The sequence below is a fragment of the Balaenoptera borealis genome (genome assembly GCF_965194805.1).
Source record: "Balaenoptera borealis genome assembly, chromosome: 6".
NCBI lineage: Eukaryota > Metazoa > Chordata > Mammalia > Artiodactyla > Balaenopteridae > Balaenoptera > Balaenoptera borealis.
In genome coordinates, this window is record NC_138863.1 from 83,632,824 (window position 1) to 83,650,824 (window position 18,001).

The following is an 18,001-nucleotide window of genomic DNA, read 5'->3' on the forward strand; positions in this document are numbered from 1 at the left end:
GTAAACATTTCTTGTATTTTATCCATTCTATCCAAGATTTTGGATCATCTTTACCATCATTACTCTTATTCTTTTTCAAGTAGACTGCCTATTTCCTCTTCATTTGTTTGGTCTGGTGGGTTTTTACCTTGCTTCTTCATCTGCAGTGTGTTTCTCTGTCTTCTCATTTTGCTTAACTTACTGTTTTTGGGGTCTCCTTTTCACAGCCCGCAGGTTTGTAGTTCCTATTTTTTTTTGGTGTGTGCCCCCAGTGGGTAAGGTTGGTTCAGTGGCTTGTGTAGGATTCCTGGTTGAGGAGGCTGGTTCCTGTGTTCTGGTGTTGGGGATGGATCTTTTCTTTCTGGTTGTCAGGGCTGCGTATGGTGGTGTGTTTTGGGGTGTCTGTGAACTTAGTATGATTTGAGGCAGCCTCTCTGCTAATAGGTGGGGTTGTGTTCCTGTCTTGCTAGTTGTCATAGGGTGTCCAGCACTGTAGCTTGCTCATCATTGAGTAGAACTGGGTCTTAGTGTTGAGATGGAGATCTCTGGGAGAGCTTTCACCGTTTGATATTATGTGGAGCTGGGAGGTCTCTGGTGGACTAGTGTCCTGAACTTGGCTCTCCCACCTCAGAGGCACAGGCCTGAGACCTGGCCGGAGCATGAAGACCCTGTCAGCCACACGTCTCAGAAGAAAAGAGAGAAAGGAAGGAAGGAAGGAAGGAAGGGAGAATATAAAATAAAGTTATTAAAAAGAAAAAATAAAAAAATATTAAAAATATAAAAAATTAAAAAATAATAAAAAAAAGAAAGAAAAAGAAAGTAAGAAAGAAGAGAGCAACCAAACCAAAAAAAAAAAAAAAAAAATCCACCAATGATAACAAGCACTACAAACTATGCTAAAAAAAAAACCAAAACAAAATGGACAGAGAGAACCCTAGGACAAATCGTAAAAGCAAAGCTATTTAGACAGAATCACACAAAGGAGCATACACATACACACTCACAAAAAGAGAAAAAGGAACAAAAAAAAAGGAATAGAGCAACTAAATCAATAAACAAATCTACCAGTGATAATAAACTGTAAATACTAAACTAAGATAAACATAAAACCAGAAACAAATTAGATGCAGAAAGCAAACCCGAAGTCTACAAGTTGCTCCCAAAGTCCACCTCCTCAATTTGGGATGATTCGTTGTCTATTCAGGTATCCCAGAGATGCAGGGTACATCACGTTGATTGTGGAGATTTAATCCGCTGCTCCTGAGGCTGCTGGGAGAGATTTCCCTTTCTTTTCTTTGTTCGCACAGCTCCTGGGGTGTAGGTCACCTGAGGGCATCTGTTCCCCGCCCAGATGGGACGCGGTTAAAGGAGCAGCTGATTCGGGGACTCTGGCTCACTCAGGCCAGGGGGAGGGAGGGGTACGGATGCGGGGCGAGCCTGCAGCAGCAGAGGCCGACGTGACGTTGCAACAGCCTGAGGCGCGCCGTGTGTTCTCCCCGGGAAGCTGTCCCTGGATCACGGGACCCTGGCAGTGGCGGGCTGCACAGGCTCCCGGGAGGGGAGGTGTAGATAGTGATCTGTGCTCGCACACAGGTTTCTCGTTGGCAGCAGCAGCAGCCTTAGAGTTTCATGCCCGTCTCTAGTGTCCACGCTGATAGCCGTGGCTCGCACCTGTCTCTGCAGCTCGTTTAGGCGGTGTTCTGAATCTGCTCTCCTCATGCACCCTGAAACAATGGTCTCCTGCCTCTTAGGCTGGTCCAGACTTTTTCCCGGACTCCTTCCCAGCTAGCTGTGGCACACTAGCCCCCTTCAGGCTGTGTTCACACAGCCAACCCCAGTCCTCTCCCTGGGATCTGACCTCCGAAGCCCGAGCCTCAGCTCCCAGCCCCCACCCACCCCAGCGGGTGAGCAGACAAGCCTCTCAGGCTGGTGAGTGCCGGTCGGCACTGATGCTCTGTGCGGGAATCTCTCCGCTTTGCCCCCTGCACCCCTGTTGCTGCACTCTCCTCCATGGCTCTGAAGCTTCCCCCCACACACGCCCCCCGTCTCCACCAGTGAAGGGGCTTCCTAGTGTGTGGAAACCTTTCCTCCTTCACATCTCCCTTCCCGATGTGCAGGTCCCGTCCCTATTCTTTTGTCTCTGTTTTTTCTTTTTTCTTTTGCCCTACCCAGGTATGTGGGAATTTTCTTGCCTTTTGGGAGGTCTGAGGTCTTCTGCCAGTGTTCAGTAGGTGTTCTGTAGGAGTTGTTCCACATGTAGATGTATTTCTGATGTATTTGCAGGGAGGAAGTTGATCTCCACGTCTTACTCCTCTGCCATCTTGAAGGTCTCTTAATTTTTTTAAGTTAAAAAAGTTTGCAAATTAAAAGTGCAAGAATCCTTTATAGTTCACACACACATATAGTATGTATGATAAAAAGTGTTCCTCCCCTGTTATATTAGATAGCTTCACTAAGAATTTTACCACAAAAGAAGCAAAGTTTATACATGTGTGTGTATATATATGTACATATATATGCAAATTGGCCTTTGCTTACTTTAATTTAAATAGAAAAGACCTCTAATTTCTAATTGATTCAGTAAAGTATACCATTATAAAGCCAAGAAATAATTGAACAATAATTTTGAAAGTTGGTAATGTAAAACCAATATATTATGTATTTTTCTTATGGTCTCTGGTGCAGCATTTAGCAAACCAATATTTATTTTGGAATAGTGGTAACAGAATCAATTACACATTTGAGATAAACAGATATGTTTATGTATATAAGTTATAGGAATTATACCCACTTCAATTTGAGATCTACTGGAAAAATCAAAGCTTAGAAAATGCAAAAGGGAAACAATTACTACAGTAGTTTTTTTTTTTTTTCCTTTAAGTCTAAGATGTTATGTAGTTATATGTTTGTAAGCAAAGCTGTATGGGGATAACTTTTTAATTTTTTTTTCTAGCAAAAGCTAAGTATAGTCTTAAAGTGGTATATGATTTACAAATAAGTTCTCATCCATATGTGTTCTCTGGCCTTTTATTGACATTACGTAAAGTATGTAAGAATTTAAAACTAAAAATTGATCGGTTCAACCTTACAATGAAAAGTGCTTTAACATGAACTCCTTTAACATCATGAAATATTTATTTTGCTTCATGCATGTTAGAACATGGACTTTTTTTCCTTGAGTCTCCAATTTGAGTTTTAACAAAATTTAAACATTTCTTTTTCAGCATGGAATCTGAGGAGCTGAATAAAATGGTGGCCTGAGCAGAGACTCTTAAGGTAGGCCTCCCTTCCCACCTCAGCCCAACCATCAGATTGACATTCTCCTATAGCAGACCTCAAGGCAATATCTGGACAAAATCCTTATTTGTTCAAAAAATTCATCCAAGAAATAAATGTTTCCTCTAATCTCTCAGCTATATTGGAAATGAGCTATGAGAACAATTACAGTTTTACAAAGTTTAACCAGAATGACTAGAAGTGCACAATGGTGCTGTTCAGAAATGTTGCAAAAGGTACATGAAGGTTACATGGCTCTTGTCCTTTGGTGGGGACATGGGACAGATGGTATCATGAACAGGATCAAGCTGCCCACCTCTGGAGGGCAGAAGGAGACTCTCTGGCGCTCATGGAAGTCATAAACAAGCTCAGGAAAAAAAAAAATCGGGAATGTTGTAATTCTCTGAGGTATGAAGCAATATACTTCTGTTTAAGAAAACTCAACTGCTGTTGGGATTGGGCCTGGACCTAATATATTTGCACTCAGGTTTTCTCCACTCGGATCAGAAATAGTGTTTGAATGGGGGCAGTTTATTTCAGTTGGGAAAACAGTGAAGCACTTTGAGATTTCTTCTCTCAATTTGTCTAGCTATATACATAGTATATCATCTTTGGGTTTACAAGGTTCTGTCTAGGAAAAATATACAGAAAGTAGCTTGTCATAAATATGACTGGAAGAATTGGTATGTAATGTTGTCCCACATATTCAGAAAATGGAATCCAGACTCTAGTTCCATTGATGATTATGGCACTCCAGTAAAACTTTATAGTTGATTTTTATGTGCCTACATAGATTTAAGTGACAAGTATTTGTCTCAGTTTTATGATATGCAGTGAATATCATGTAAAAAAAGAAACATCAACCTTAAAACTGCCCTTTGTAACTTACTGAGAGACCTGTTTTCTTTAAAATTTAAGTAATCACAGAGAAGGAAACTATTATGTTTTGAATAATTTTAACAGTAATCTATCCTCTTTGGAACATGCTTTCTTCAGATATACCTTTTAATACCTAGTCATCTCCTACTTCCTAGAACAGGCAACTGTTTACAATTTGACTCTCCCTGAATAAGAATCCAAGTGTAAAAAAAAAATTGTCATTTCTTATAAAGAGCAAGTCTATTGTAATAGCTACTGATATTTTGACAAACTTGTTTGTGAAAACGAACAATCCGAAACCCTTAAGGACTTAAAACGGGAAGGTTTATTTCTTGATTACACTACATGCCCTTCTCAGATCAGCAGGGAAAGAGCTCTCCTTTGCGTTGTCCTCACTAAATGAACAAACCAATGGAGCAGCTGCTATTTGGAACATTTTCTCTCACTGTGGTGAGAGGAGGGTGGGTTATAGTGAAATATATAGCATGTTATTTCTGCTAACATTTTATTAGCCAAAGTAAATCACATATCCATGCCTAATTTCAATGAGGGAGGTAATTAGGGCCTTGGTAAAAGCCCCAGTGACCATCTCAGGGACAACTTGGCAAAATCACTCAAAATTAAAAATGCATAGCTTTGACTGAGTGATTCCATTTCTAGGAATTTATGCTATGGCACAAGCATGTTCATTTCTGTGTTTTTATGATGGAAAAAAAGAAAATCCTTAAGAAAGATTTCTGTTTAAATAAATCAAGTTAAACACATTTAATGGGATAACTCATAGCCTTTCAAAACTGAGTGGGAGGTATTTGAGTTAACATGGAAAGCTATTCTAAGATAATATTGTTAAGTAATAATTTAGGTGCACGTGTGTGTGATGGTGGGGGTGGTGTTTCGGTGCTGGAGTTTGTGTGTGTGTGTATGTGGGTGTGTGGGTTAATACATGCAAAGCACTTAGAACAGTGCTTGGCAAAAATAATAATAGTAGCAATTTACTATGTGTAAGCTACTCTTCTAAATGTTTTATATCTTTTAAGTCATTGGATGCAAAGATCATTTGTGGTGTTATTATTATTAGTTTTCAAATGAGGAAACAAAGAGTATATGCATGAACAATTTCTAGAATGATATTTGAAACTGTCTGCAATGAGTATCTTTGGGGAGTGGGACTAAGGGATGTAGTGGGCTTTTAAAAATTTGCTGTGTTGCTTTCTATTGCTATTAGAATTTTTTATCATGAGCACATATTACTTTCATAGTAAAACTCTGGTAATAAAAATAGATGTCATGACAGTGAGCCAAGGGGAGCTGACTCACTTTTGCTAAAATGCACTCTGCACCCTGACGAAGGTGAAGGTGTTTCTACGTCGGAAGAATACTTAAGACCTAAACTCTCAACTCCAATTCTTCTCTTGGCCATAATGAAAGAAAGTCTGAGCTGATCACTTTTTAAAAAAATTTTTAACTAAAAAACATCAAAAATAATTATACTCATTTCTCCAAAAGTTAATCACTCTTGATATCAAGTTATTTATTTGGGTGTAGTGATCTGTGGTAAGTTTGATTATTTTCCGATATTTTCCCTTCTTTCTGGATTCTGCATCCCTGTCCTGTGGACATCAAGCTTGTTTCAGTGACTGGTTTCGGAAGTGGTGTGTCCTGCTTTCAAGAAGAGGCCTTAAGGACAACTGTGAGGCTATACTTTTGCTCTTTTCTCTCTACATTGGGAAGGGTAATATCTAGACAGCAGCTGCTTCTTATCCAGGATCTTGGAGGGAAGAGTACACAAAGAACAGTTGTAGAACACATTACAGGAGTGAGAAATTAGAAGTAAACTTTCTTGTGTCAAGTCATTCAGACTGAAACACTTGCTACCATGGCATAAACGAGCAAAAGTTAATACAGGACCTCAGAGAAGTAATAAGAAAGCAGAATTGGGGAAAATTCTAGCCATCCTCTGGGGCAGAGATGTTGGGACATCTCAGCCTTTTGTGCTTTTGTGTGTGTGTGTGTGTGTGTGCGTGCGTGTGTGTGTGTGTGTGTGTGTGTGTGTGTGTTATAGTATTTTGCTCTTGGAACTGCATTCCCCGAAGTTCTCTATAGCTTGTTCTCCTGGAAGAAGGAAAATGTGTACTGTTCCATTACTTTCATATTGGCAGGCTTGTTAAAAACTTTCAATTTGACTTTTATTTCTATTTGAGGGAGACTGACTTGTGTTACATGTCCTGTCATTTGAAAAAGAAGTGCCAATATCATAGAGGGTATAAATAGCTACAGTTGTGTTTCCTTTCCAACAACTCATTTCTCTAAAGTTTCTCGCTTAATTGCAAAATGTTGGAATCATTTGAACTTTCAGTTTTTTTATTATGTACATTAAAACATGCAGTAGGACTATAACATTTTTCCTCTAGGTGATGTTTGTATTTCATTTGGCACGAAATGCCTAAAATAAGAACTTCCAATGCTGTAGTTTGGTCTTGATTCTGTGTCCTGTTGTAATGATCAAATTAAGTGCTGCTATTAAAAGAGTCATGCTGTAAATTAGTTTCCCCACCAAGCATAATTGCCAAGTAATATAAAAATAATTTTTCCAAGAGTTGTTAACATGTGATCCTATTTTTACTCATTTAAAAGCATAAAGGTTTGATTTTCTTCTAATGGAGTTAAGTTGATTGCTTATATCTCTTATCAAAATAAGAAAATAATCTGGTTTATACTATGTTGGCCCAAAAATTCGTTCAGGTTTTTCTGTAAGATGTCAAGGAAAAACCTGAACGAACACTTGGGCCAACCCAGTATCTCTGTTCCAAGGGTCCAAATGTCATCAGTTTTTTAGCTAAAGAGGAATACACTGATTTTTGTGTGTGTTTATTTCTGTTAGTTATACTGCCCAGTGGAGCACTGTTAGAAATATTCTTAGAATATGTGATGTTTGGGAGTTTGCCTTGGTCCCTAATAACGAGCACCATTTCAGGACTGTGGACCGAGAAGAAGGAGGCAAATTTGCCCCAGTATTAAACAATATAAAAAGTATCTAGAGAAAAGGTCCTAATATTACAATCAGTCAGCAATTAAGCAGTTCTTCTCCCACTGTACAACCTAGTGAAGGGGCGGCACCCCTCTCTTACACATTATATACAGGATCTAAGCCCTTCTGGGGCACCCATCTAGAGGCTAATCCTTGTATCATGATTTCCAAACATGGCCTCAGTAGGTGGGCTGACTGAGAACACCACGTGATTTATGCATGTGATTTTTACAAGGTCTAGAAAGTATTTTAAAGACCACACATCAGCCTGTATTGGGGGAACTAGGAGATTTCAAGGATAATCCAATCTGCCCTCTTTCACCCTCCAAAGCCACAAAGAGAAATCTTCAGATAGCATTCTAGTTATAGTAGCTCTTCAAGATTTAGACAAGGTACGGAAGCTTAGGTGGTTTTCCAAAGGTTATAGGGAGTTATAAAGCCTGTAAGGGTGGTGCCTCTATCTTTTTTTAAACAATTTATGCACACCACCTCAATTTCATTCTAAACTATATGTATTTTTTTTTGTTAAACTATATGTATTTTTTAATTACTACTAAATATATAGTGGATATATAAATAGGAAATAAGAATTCTGGTGGTTTACATACAAGATGAATTATTCTGTCAGCATTTGGAAATGTTTAAGGATATGGATCTGAGAGAATAGAAAAGAGTTCCCTTATGAAAATGCATGCTGATTCAAACATTTTTAATCTCAATGACTAGAGTATTTGTTTTAAGTAGTGGGGCATTTGATTATAAGTCAAATATGTTACTACTGAATATGATTCTGAATGTGGTATCCCTGGATCTTTGTATAAGATTTCATCTTGATTATAAATAATATTTTAATTTATTCATGTATTTACATGAGACTCATCGCATTTATTGGTAATATATTTAATGCCCGGTAGATCATACACCAAAGATACAGGGTCAGGCTCAAATGACATAGTATAATGTCTTGAGGGATGACTGTCAAGTCTGAGTCTTAAGGGGAAATCTGAGGAAGAGAAGGAACGTAATTACTGGAAGAACACTAGGAATCTTTTATTTTGACATGATTTTTCCTAAAAGAATCCGTAAAGGCAGGAAGAAGAGGTGGTAATAGTAAGGAGCACTAGTAAAATATTGAAATATTTTAATTTGATTGTGGCATCTTATTGATTATTTTGAGGCCTTGGCAGGCAGGTTCTTGCTGGCCTCCAGCAATAGCCGCCCCCTAGTATTCACACCCTTGTATAATCCCCTCCCCTCAAATGTGGGCTGGCCCATTGACTTGCTTCTAACCCACAGAGTAGAACAAAGGTGATGGGATTTCAATTTTATGATTGGCTTACAAGAGGCTCTAACTTCCATCTTGATAGCTGTAGTCTATAGTCTTGGAGCAGACGCCTGTGTGCATGCCTGTCCAATGTATATTGTGTCTTAGCTTCCATTTTTAAAATTGTTCTGTACGGAGAGATGCAGCAGGGGGTGGGAGGGCAGAGTGGGCAGAGGGAAGCCACCCTGCTCCCAGCACTGGGGGTCTGGGGTGGGAGCAAGAGGGCTGCAAAGAGTCTGGACCGGCCCAGGCCCCCTGTTGGGCTCAGCACGAAAGCGCTTTCAATGAATTAAGTGAAAACTTCCTTACAAAAACACAAAAATCAAAGCTCCAAATGTATTGGAAATAAAATATGAACTTGCAAAAAAAAAAAAATATATATACATATATACTTGATATATACTTGATAGTATATAAAGAGCCTTGCTGGCTTTGATGAAGCAGCTTACCTTTTTGGGCAATCCTAAATGGCCAGAAAATGAGTCCCCTAGCCAACAGCCTACTAGGAACTGAGGCCATTAGTCCAAGGGCCTTTGAGGAACTGAAATTCTGCTAATCTCATGCAAGTTTAGAAGTGAATATTTCTCCAGTTGAACCTCCACATAAGCCCTCAGCCTTGCTTGATGCTCTGATTGCAGCCTTGTGAGAGAGACTGAAGCAGAGGACTCAGTTAAACTGTGCCCAAATTCATGACCCATAGAAGCTGTAAGATAAATGTGTTGTTTCAAGCTAAGTTTGTGGTAATTTATTACATAGCAATAGATAAACACATTTATTACACAGAAATAGATAAACAATGCATACCTGAATCATAATTTTATGGTTCGTTTTGTGATTCATTTCTTCTGTATGACATAGCTTGATATTAAAATGCATATCGTGTATTGTATATTTAGGCAAAGCTCAGTGTGTAAGATGATTTGATATAGAACAGTAGTTGTCATCATTTGTGTGCACAGAATGACCTGGAGGGCTTGTTAAAACAGCTGTCCCTCCCCTCAGTTTTTGATTTAGCAAGCCTTGGAGAGTTCTTCAGAGTTCACATTGCTAAGACGTTCCCAGATATTTTAGTTTCCTGTTGCTGGTATGAAAAATTACCTCAATCTTCCGTGATTTAAAACAACACAAATGTATTACCTTACAGTTCTGGAGGTCAGAAGTCAGAAACAGATCTGTATGTGTTAAAATCGAGGTGTCCTCTTTCTGGAAGCTCTAAGGGAGAATATGTTTCCTTGCTTTTTCCAGCTTCTAGAGGATGTCTTCATTGCTTGGCTTGTGGCCCCTTCCACCATCTTCAGATTTCTTTCTGATTCTGACCCATGACTCTCTTGTCTCTTTCTCACTTACAAAAACCCTTGTGACTACATTGGGCCCATCTGGATAATCCAAGATACTCTTCCCACCTCAAGACCCTTAACTTAATCATATCTTAATCAGAAGTCTCTTTTGCCATGTAAAGCAACATATTCACAGGTTTCAGGGATTAGGATATGGGCATTTTTGTGGACCCATTTTTCTGTCTACCACATCAGGTAGTGTTGATGCTGCTGGCCTAGGGACCACACTGTGAGTATCAATGATTATAGGTTATTGGAAAACCAAGCTCGCTCTTTCTTGGATTCTGTCTGCTCCCACCATGGCTACTCTTAGTCTTCCTCTTCCTAAGATTCCACAGCTGCTGTTCTCTCTGCAGGGATTGGGAACAACTGCTTTAGTTTTCATGTATGCCCCACAGAAGCTCTCAAGGGTCTCATTTGAATGTAGGTAGAAGTTGCTGTATTGCTGACAGTTGAAATGCTTATCATTCGGACAGGTTTTTATGATTTTTGATTTTATCTATGTTTTCCCACAGCAAAAATCTTTACTTTGGTGGTGTTGTATTTTATTTTTTTCTGAGTTAGGCAAATTGCAACTAGGTTTTGAAGCTCTCTGTAAAGTGTTTTCCAGGATTAAGTGAGAACGTTTCAAAGACTAACTAGGAATGATAACAGGCTAGAAATATCTACTGTGAAGACTTCCTCACATTTTCATATTCTTTCCCAAAAAAACCCTTTGATTATTTTTTCTTCTAATGTGTGTGTACATGAGTATGTGGGTATTGATTCCAGCATTTAAAAATGCCTTGACTCTGAATACTTAAGATACTTTCTTATTAATGATTCCTTCTAAGAGAGACATAATTGTTGTCAATCAATTAAATGATTGAGATTGAAGGTTTAAAAAGACATGTCATGTGCCCTTGTCTGTCACCTTATGTAATGGCACAAATTTAGAATGCATGATATGTGTCTGTCTATGTGTAGATCACAAAACTCTCTTAAAGGGCAGGGATATGTCTTTAGATTTAATATCTTCATATTTTCCCTCCTAGCATGCTCAGAGCTATGGTGGTTTTACCTCTTCTAGGGACTATATCTTTCTCAAATAACTCAGGGTCATTCAGGATTCCAGAGAGTTCACTTGATTCTGTCTGGGAGCATTAGGAATGTGAAGGGTAAAAAAAAGACTCTAGAATCTTAATATGTGTCACAATTGAGTGTTATTTAGGATCTGTTATTATATGCAGGTGGTAGAATTAAAGAACCATATTTTGTTGAGTGAGGTCTTTGGTGATCTTCTACCAGTCGTTGTATTCCAGAGCATTTGGGATTCCTATGGATAAAGTCCTTTGTTCATCTCTTTATCCACGTCATGCTCCTTTACCAGTTCAGCAGCAGAGGTCAGGGATGTTGGTGGTCTCATGCACCCCTGCATTAACCTTCACAACCACTGGCAGCAGTTGCTCTCTAAAGCAAACATAAACTACAGTCACATCTTACTCCCAACTTACATCAGCAGTTGGGCTTTCACTTGGTGTGTTGATTCTTCATTAGAATGGCATTAAAAATGGAAAGTATAAAATCTTTTTTTTCCAAATTAAATATAAATTGGATTTAGAAGCACATGCTGCACTGAATGCTTTTGTGTGCCCACAGATCTGCTAAAAATGGAAAATACATAAGTATGGAGGGGAAATAAATGCTAATGGACCTCAATAAAACTTCTAAGGGACACCTGTGGCTATTTGACTCCCTACCACATAGGTGAATTTCAAGTAAGTAGAGTCCCAAGCTGTCCTCAGCACAACCATCGTAAAACATTTTTGGAGAACTTTAAGTTTGCCATGTCTAAATTAACTATTAGATGAAAAATAATTTTTGATAACTTTCTTTTAACTGAAAATTGTATAATAAACTTAGAAACCCAATCATTCATAGTACAAGATTTTTCAGAGGAAAGGAGATTTGATGCATGTGGAACATTGCTTCTGATTTTTTTTAAGCAACTATTTTTGCTTGCTTTGGCCATGTTTATGTGAATTCATTGATTCTATCGCTATTTTCCAAGAGAGTCACTGTATGTCATTTTAGATTTTTTTCAACATTTTTTATATTTCATTTATATTAAAGTTTCCTAGCTTGTGATGTTAGGGATGTTTTGAGAAATAGTTGACATTTCTATTGGCAAAGCTAGTATTTTTAATACATTTATGTAAAAAAATCAATGCTTTCATGAAACACAAGAATTATAGGTATAGATATATATTGAAACACTGGTGAAAGAGACCAGCTAATGTACATTAATTATCCTCTTTCTGTAACATTCAAAGCAGATATTTTCCGAAAATTTTTTAGATTTAAAGACATTTGCCTTCTCCTGAATTATTTTAGTCCATCTCTAGGGAGGAGTTCTGTTGCCGACTTATCAGATGTGAGACAATTTACACGCTATAAAAATAAGTGAAAGTAATGTGATGTGCCAGATTTCTAGTGGAATATGAGTAATCATCCTGTTGGCATGGCAAAAAGATTCATAGAAAAACACTCTTGTGATTATTGCTGAAAATTAATTGTAATTAAAGGCTTTATTATAAAAGGAGAAATATAGTAGATTGGATTCCTAACTGAAAATGAAAAGCTTCTTCTGTCCCTTAGCATGCTTTCCTCTGAAAGATGTGTTTTCTCCCTCTATCACTCATTAGTAAATAAATATTTATTAAGCACTTGCTATGGCTAAGATACTATGGTAAGTAATGAGAAGAATAAGGAGTAAAAGATGCCCCCAAATACACAGACTGTAACTGATCATAATTTGGGTGAAGAGTGATGCACATACCAAGAGTGGTAAGGAAGGAAGTTGGAGAAAAAAGAGAGAATTTCTATCTAGGGCTTTAAAGGGAAAGCTTAAAAAGATTCCCACAAAAGAACTACAAATGAATATAATATGCAAACATAGGCAAATGATGAGAAGCTGGTACAGCTAATGTTTCTCCTACTCCTGGTATGGACATTTGGCCACATTAAGAGGCTAAAAAAATAATTATTTACTTGTACTGACACATTGTCTTTCAAAAAGTTGACATTGTCAGTAAGTCCATTTAAAATATGGATTTATAGATAATATTGCTAATGATAAACCTTTTTCTAAGTAAGACATTTAAATGTGTTTATTTCATCTTTATCTCAACTTTCAAAAATATTTTTAGTGTGTGTTTCATAGTATTTATATATAATAAGGTTATAATGGTGAGCATAAATACTTTGAAATAAATAAATGTGCATATATTAGGTGTGTGCTCAAAAACATTTTACTGATAGATGGGCATGATCAAAACAAATTGGTTCTTTTTCTAAAGCAGAGGGTGTGCTTCTTTCCTCAGCATTAGTCAACCCTCTCTTATTAAGCTCACCCAGAAAGCTCCAACTTCTCCTTAATGTCTTCCTAGATTAGAAATGGGCAGAACCAATACATTATCACCATTCCCTAGGAAGTCTGAGGCATTCCTTAAGCCATGGCACCTAAAGCCCTTCTCTCTGAAATGTTCATGCCCTTGGCTGGCACATAGATATTTTTTATATTTTATTTATTATTTATTCTTGCTGTTCTATAGCCTACAGATTTGTCCATAAACCTATCAACTCAGTCTGTAAAATGTTAGAAATGAGGAGCCGAGTCAGTGCAGCCTTGGGGGCAGTTATAGTTAATAATGGGAATCCACAAACATGTCTGTTTTAATACAGGTGGAGCTCTATAGTGGTTTGTTTCCTGCACAAGTCATTGTTTTCTCTTGTACAAATATGTGACTTTCAAGCAAGGAGGCATAATTACAGTGGGAGAGGATCATCATGTGATATATTTGGTGGAAACCACTATGCTACCATTTCCTAAATGTCATATTTTATTTAACAGATTTAATGATGTGAACTAAATGGCGAATATCCCCTTTCACAATGTGCAGGGATGGATTTTAGTGTCCATTTGTTGTGTATGTTTAAAAGGACATTTGAATGGTTTTTCCAGGAAACTGAAGGCACAGAGTAGTAGCTATATTAGCTTCATCTGGGAGCTTGTTAGAAATGCAAAACCTCAGGCCCCAGGCCAGGCATTCCTGAATCAGAACCTCAAGATGTAGGGCCCAGAAATCTGCATTTTAACAAGCTCTCAGATGATTCTTATATACATTAAAGTTTGAGAAGCAATTCTAAAAAAAAGCAATAATAATTTAGATTGTCACTTCAGAATAGACATGAAATCTTTCAAAATTCTCCAGGAAACTATGTCAGAGGTTCTTGTTAGCTACCATGACCTGCCGATACGTTTTAAAGCAGGACATGAATTAGTCACATAATATTTCATGGCATTGAAAAATTATATTGTAATTTCTCAAACTGGTAGGGAATAAATCCAAAGAAAATCATATTTTGTAGAATTATATTTGATGAGCAAATAAAATACAAAAATGAATAAAGGTAATCCATGAAGGAAAGCAGATTAATCTATGTACTAAATATCACAATTATGCTGAAATAATGGGCTAGATAGTAACACAACTAAAGCCACCTGTACTTCTGTTTTTCCCTCAAAGAAGAAAACCATACCTCTTATGAGAGAGGTGAATCTAGGTGCTGGATCTGTAGGAGGGACAAGAAGGTCTGAGTGATAAGGCAGAAAAAAAATTAATAGGAGGAGCTAAACTTTTTTTTTTTTTTTATTAATTTTTATTTTTGGCTGTGTTGGTTCCTCGTTTCTGTGCGAGGGCCCTCTCTAGTTGCGGCAAGTGGGGGCCACTCCTCATCACGGTGCACGGCCCGCTCACCATCGCGGCCCCTCCCGTTGCAGAGCACAGGCTCCAGACGCGCAGGCTCAGCAGTTGTGGCTCACGGGCCCAGTTGCTCCGCGGCATGTGGGATCTTCCCAGACCAGGGCTCGAACCCATGTCCCCTGCACCGGCAGGCAGACTCCCAACCACTGCACCACCAGGGAAGCCCAGGAGCTAAACATTTTTAAAAATTAATTTTGTCAGTATTTTTTCATGAAAATAGAAGCTGAAGCTTGTTTATATGTGACTCAGTTTCAGCTTGTTAATTGCTGCTTGCCATTCCAGTGTTAGTGTAACAGTTCGATGCCTAGATGATTCTCTATCAACAAAAAGGAAAAAAAAGAAAGAAAAAAATAAACAGCAGTGCTTAACAGCTCACTAACACTGATCCTATTTACTATGTGTCAATTTGTCACCCTTGGCAGAACAAGGAAAATATTGCCATATAGAAACTGATAGCCTCTTTGCCTGAATTACATGTTTGTTTTTAACCATTTACATTTTCTGTGGGGAGTGGCAAAATTTATGCCACTTATTATCTACTGTATCTAATTCAGATCCTGGCAATTTGAGGGCTGTTTATAGTTTCATTTAAATGAATGTTACCCGATGTAGGAAATAAGGCTAGCTTACCCTCCCTTAGTACTTAGTGGCTTAATATAGTAGATGGAGATGAGGGACCTTTGGTTCCACCCCCAGCTATACTTTTTTTTGTTAAAATATGGTAATCTGCACTTTATATTTTTTCTTCCAGTTTTACAGAAAAATAACTGATACACAGCACTGTGTAAGTTTAAAGTGTAGAGCATAATGATTTGACTTACATACGTCATGAAATGATTACCACAATAAGTTTAGTGAACATCCATCCTCTATATAGCTACAAAATTAATTGACCTACAACACTACGTTAGTTCCTGGTACACAATGTAGTGATTTGGTATTTCTGTACATTTCAAAATGATCATCATGATAAGTCTAATTACCATCTGTCAACATAGAAAGATATTACATAATTATTTACTATATTTCCCACACTAAACATTTCATACTGGTGACTCATTTACTTTGTAGCTGGAAGTTTGTACCTCTTATTCTCCCTCACCTACTTCTCTCATTACCCTACCCCTCTCCTCTCTGGCAACCATCTGTTTGTTCTCTGTTATCTGTGACTGTTTCTGGTTTGTTATGTTTGTTCACTTGTTTTGTTTTTTAGATTCTACATATAAGTGAAATTGTATGGTATTTGTCTTTCTCTTACTTAGTTCACTTAGCATAATATCCTCTAGGTCCATCCATGTTGTGATGAATGGCAAGATTTCATTCTTTTTTATTGCTGAGTAATATTACATTGTGTATATATACCACATATTTTTTATCCACTCATCTGTTGATGGGCATTTAGGTTACTTCCATATCTTGACTATCGTAAAGCTGCAGTGAACATAAGGGTGCATGTATCTTTTCAGATTAGCGTTTTCATTTTCTTAGGATAAATACCCAGGAGTGGGATTACTGGATAAATCTGTTGCATTTCTGTACACTAACAATGAGCTATCAGAAAGAGAAATTAAGAAAATAATCCCATTTAAATCGCATGAAAAAGAATAAAATACCTAGGAATAACTCTAAGGAGGTAAAAGACCTGTACTCAGAAAACTATAAGACACAAAGAAACTGAAGATAAAATAAACAAATGGAAAGATAAACGGTGCTCATGGATTGGAAGAGTTAATATCGTTAAAATGATCATTCTACCCAAGGCTATCTACAGATTCAATGCAGCCGCTATCCAAATAGGGCATTTTTTTATAGAATGAGAACAAATTAAAGAGTCGTATGGAAACACAAAAGACCTCAAATAACCATAACAATTTTGAGGGAGAAGAACAAAGCTGGAGATATCATGCTCTCTGATTTCAAACTGTACTATAAAGCTACAGTAATTAAAACAGTATGGTACTGGCCCCCAGCTATACTTTAAAATTCTCCCATAGCCTCTCTGGGCCTTGTTTTCCCAGTATTTAAAACAGGGGACTTTTCGTAAGTGATTATTAAAAATTATATGATTCTATAAACATTGATAGTGATTACTTTGGGGGCATAGTTCAGGGAAGGATGGCCAGGAGGGATCTAATATGAAATTAAGTTCAAGGGAAATTCATAATTCAAAATTTAACCACTTATCAAATGAAAATTACTCTGGAACCTAATGCTAAATTATGCTTTTAAAATTTCTTTTTAAGAGGAAGTGCAGTATTATCATCCAATGATGAGAAGTCTTGGAAAAACTATTAATAATTGTGATGCCATTGAAAGCCTCTTCCTGTGCCTTAGTTGCATCTTCAGTTGTAGGCTTGTTATTATCTTCATCAGAGTTTGCACTTGCACACTCTTAAGAGCAGCAGTCTAGCGCACTAGAAGACTTCCATATGTATCTTAATATCTAACAGAAAACCATAGCTTGTCTCACTTAATTTTAATGGTCTTCTAATATCTATATTTAAATAGTTATTTCATTATTTAAATTAGAAATAGAAAAGATGTCTACAACCAAGAGTAGATACACATTCTCTAAGAGTCACCTTTTTTATGCCTTTACTATGCTCATGGACAATAGAAAGATCTTTCCTAAGACATCTAGGAGAAAAGATTCTTCTGAGGTTTACATCATGGATTTGAAGATTTGTTCCCCAGTCTGAGTGGCAATCTCTACAGATGAAATGGACTGTGTTTGTTTAATGTTTTTGCTCATGAGACACACACAATCCAGTGGGAACTTGACGTTGATTGTGGTCTCATACATTTTCTTATTCAGAATAGGTGAGGTTTATTTTGTGCTTTAAAAGCAGCATTAATAGGTTTATCATGTATTTAAGGGCTTGGGGGTCAGGAGGGCATGGGTTAAATCCATGCTCTGTAACTTATGGGCGATGTATATAATACTTGACCTCTCGGAATCTCAGTCTTCTTATCCATGACATGCGAAAGCTACCTATCTTCAATGGCTGCTATAATGCATTAAATTCTTTACATAATGTCTAGAATGTACTGAACAGTTGATTAAGTGAGCAATTTTTATTATAATTGAAGAACAGATAGAACTTAGACTAGGGAGTTTAGGCTATTATAGACTGAGGAGCTGAAGATATTACACATGACAGAAATAGCAACTGTGAAGTCCACGACAAAGCATGGCCAATAACGAAAAGTAGATGCAAGAGTAAGGGTAGATTGGACAGAAATAAGTATATAGAGATAGACTGGGTTGGCTCCTGAAGGGCCCTCTATACCAAAATAAGAAATTTGGATTTTATCAAAAGGGCAATTAGCAGCAATTGAAATGTTTTAGTCAGTTGAGTGACTGATCTGATTT

General features: G+C 37.5%; 1 long non-coding RNA gene across 3 annotated transcripts in view; it reads left to right on the forward strand.

Annotated features, from left to right (window-relative positions):
* The window catches only part of LOC309631156, a 381,246-nt gene that overhangs the window by 159,602 nt on the left and 203,643 nt on the right, over positions 1-18,001 (forward strand). For all 3 annotated transcript variants that reach the window (XR_014246106.1, XR_014246107.1, XR_014246108.1), the window contains one exon: positions 3,204-3,255. This is a non-coding gene — a long non-coding RNA (uncharacterized lncRNA). The remainder of the gene's footprint in view (positions 1-3,203; positions 3,256-18,001) is intronic.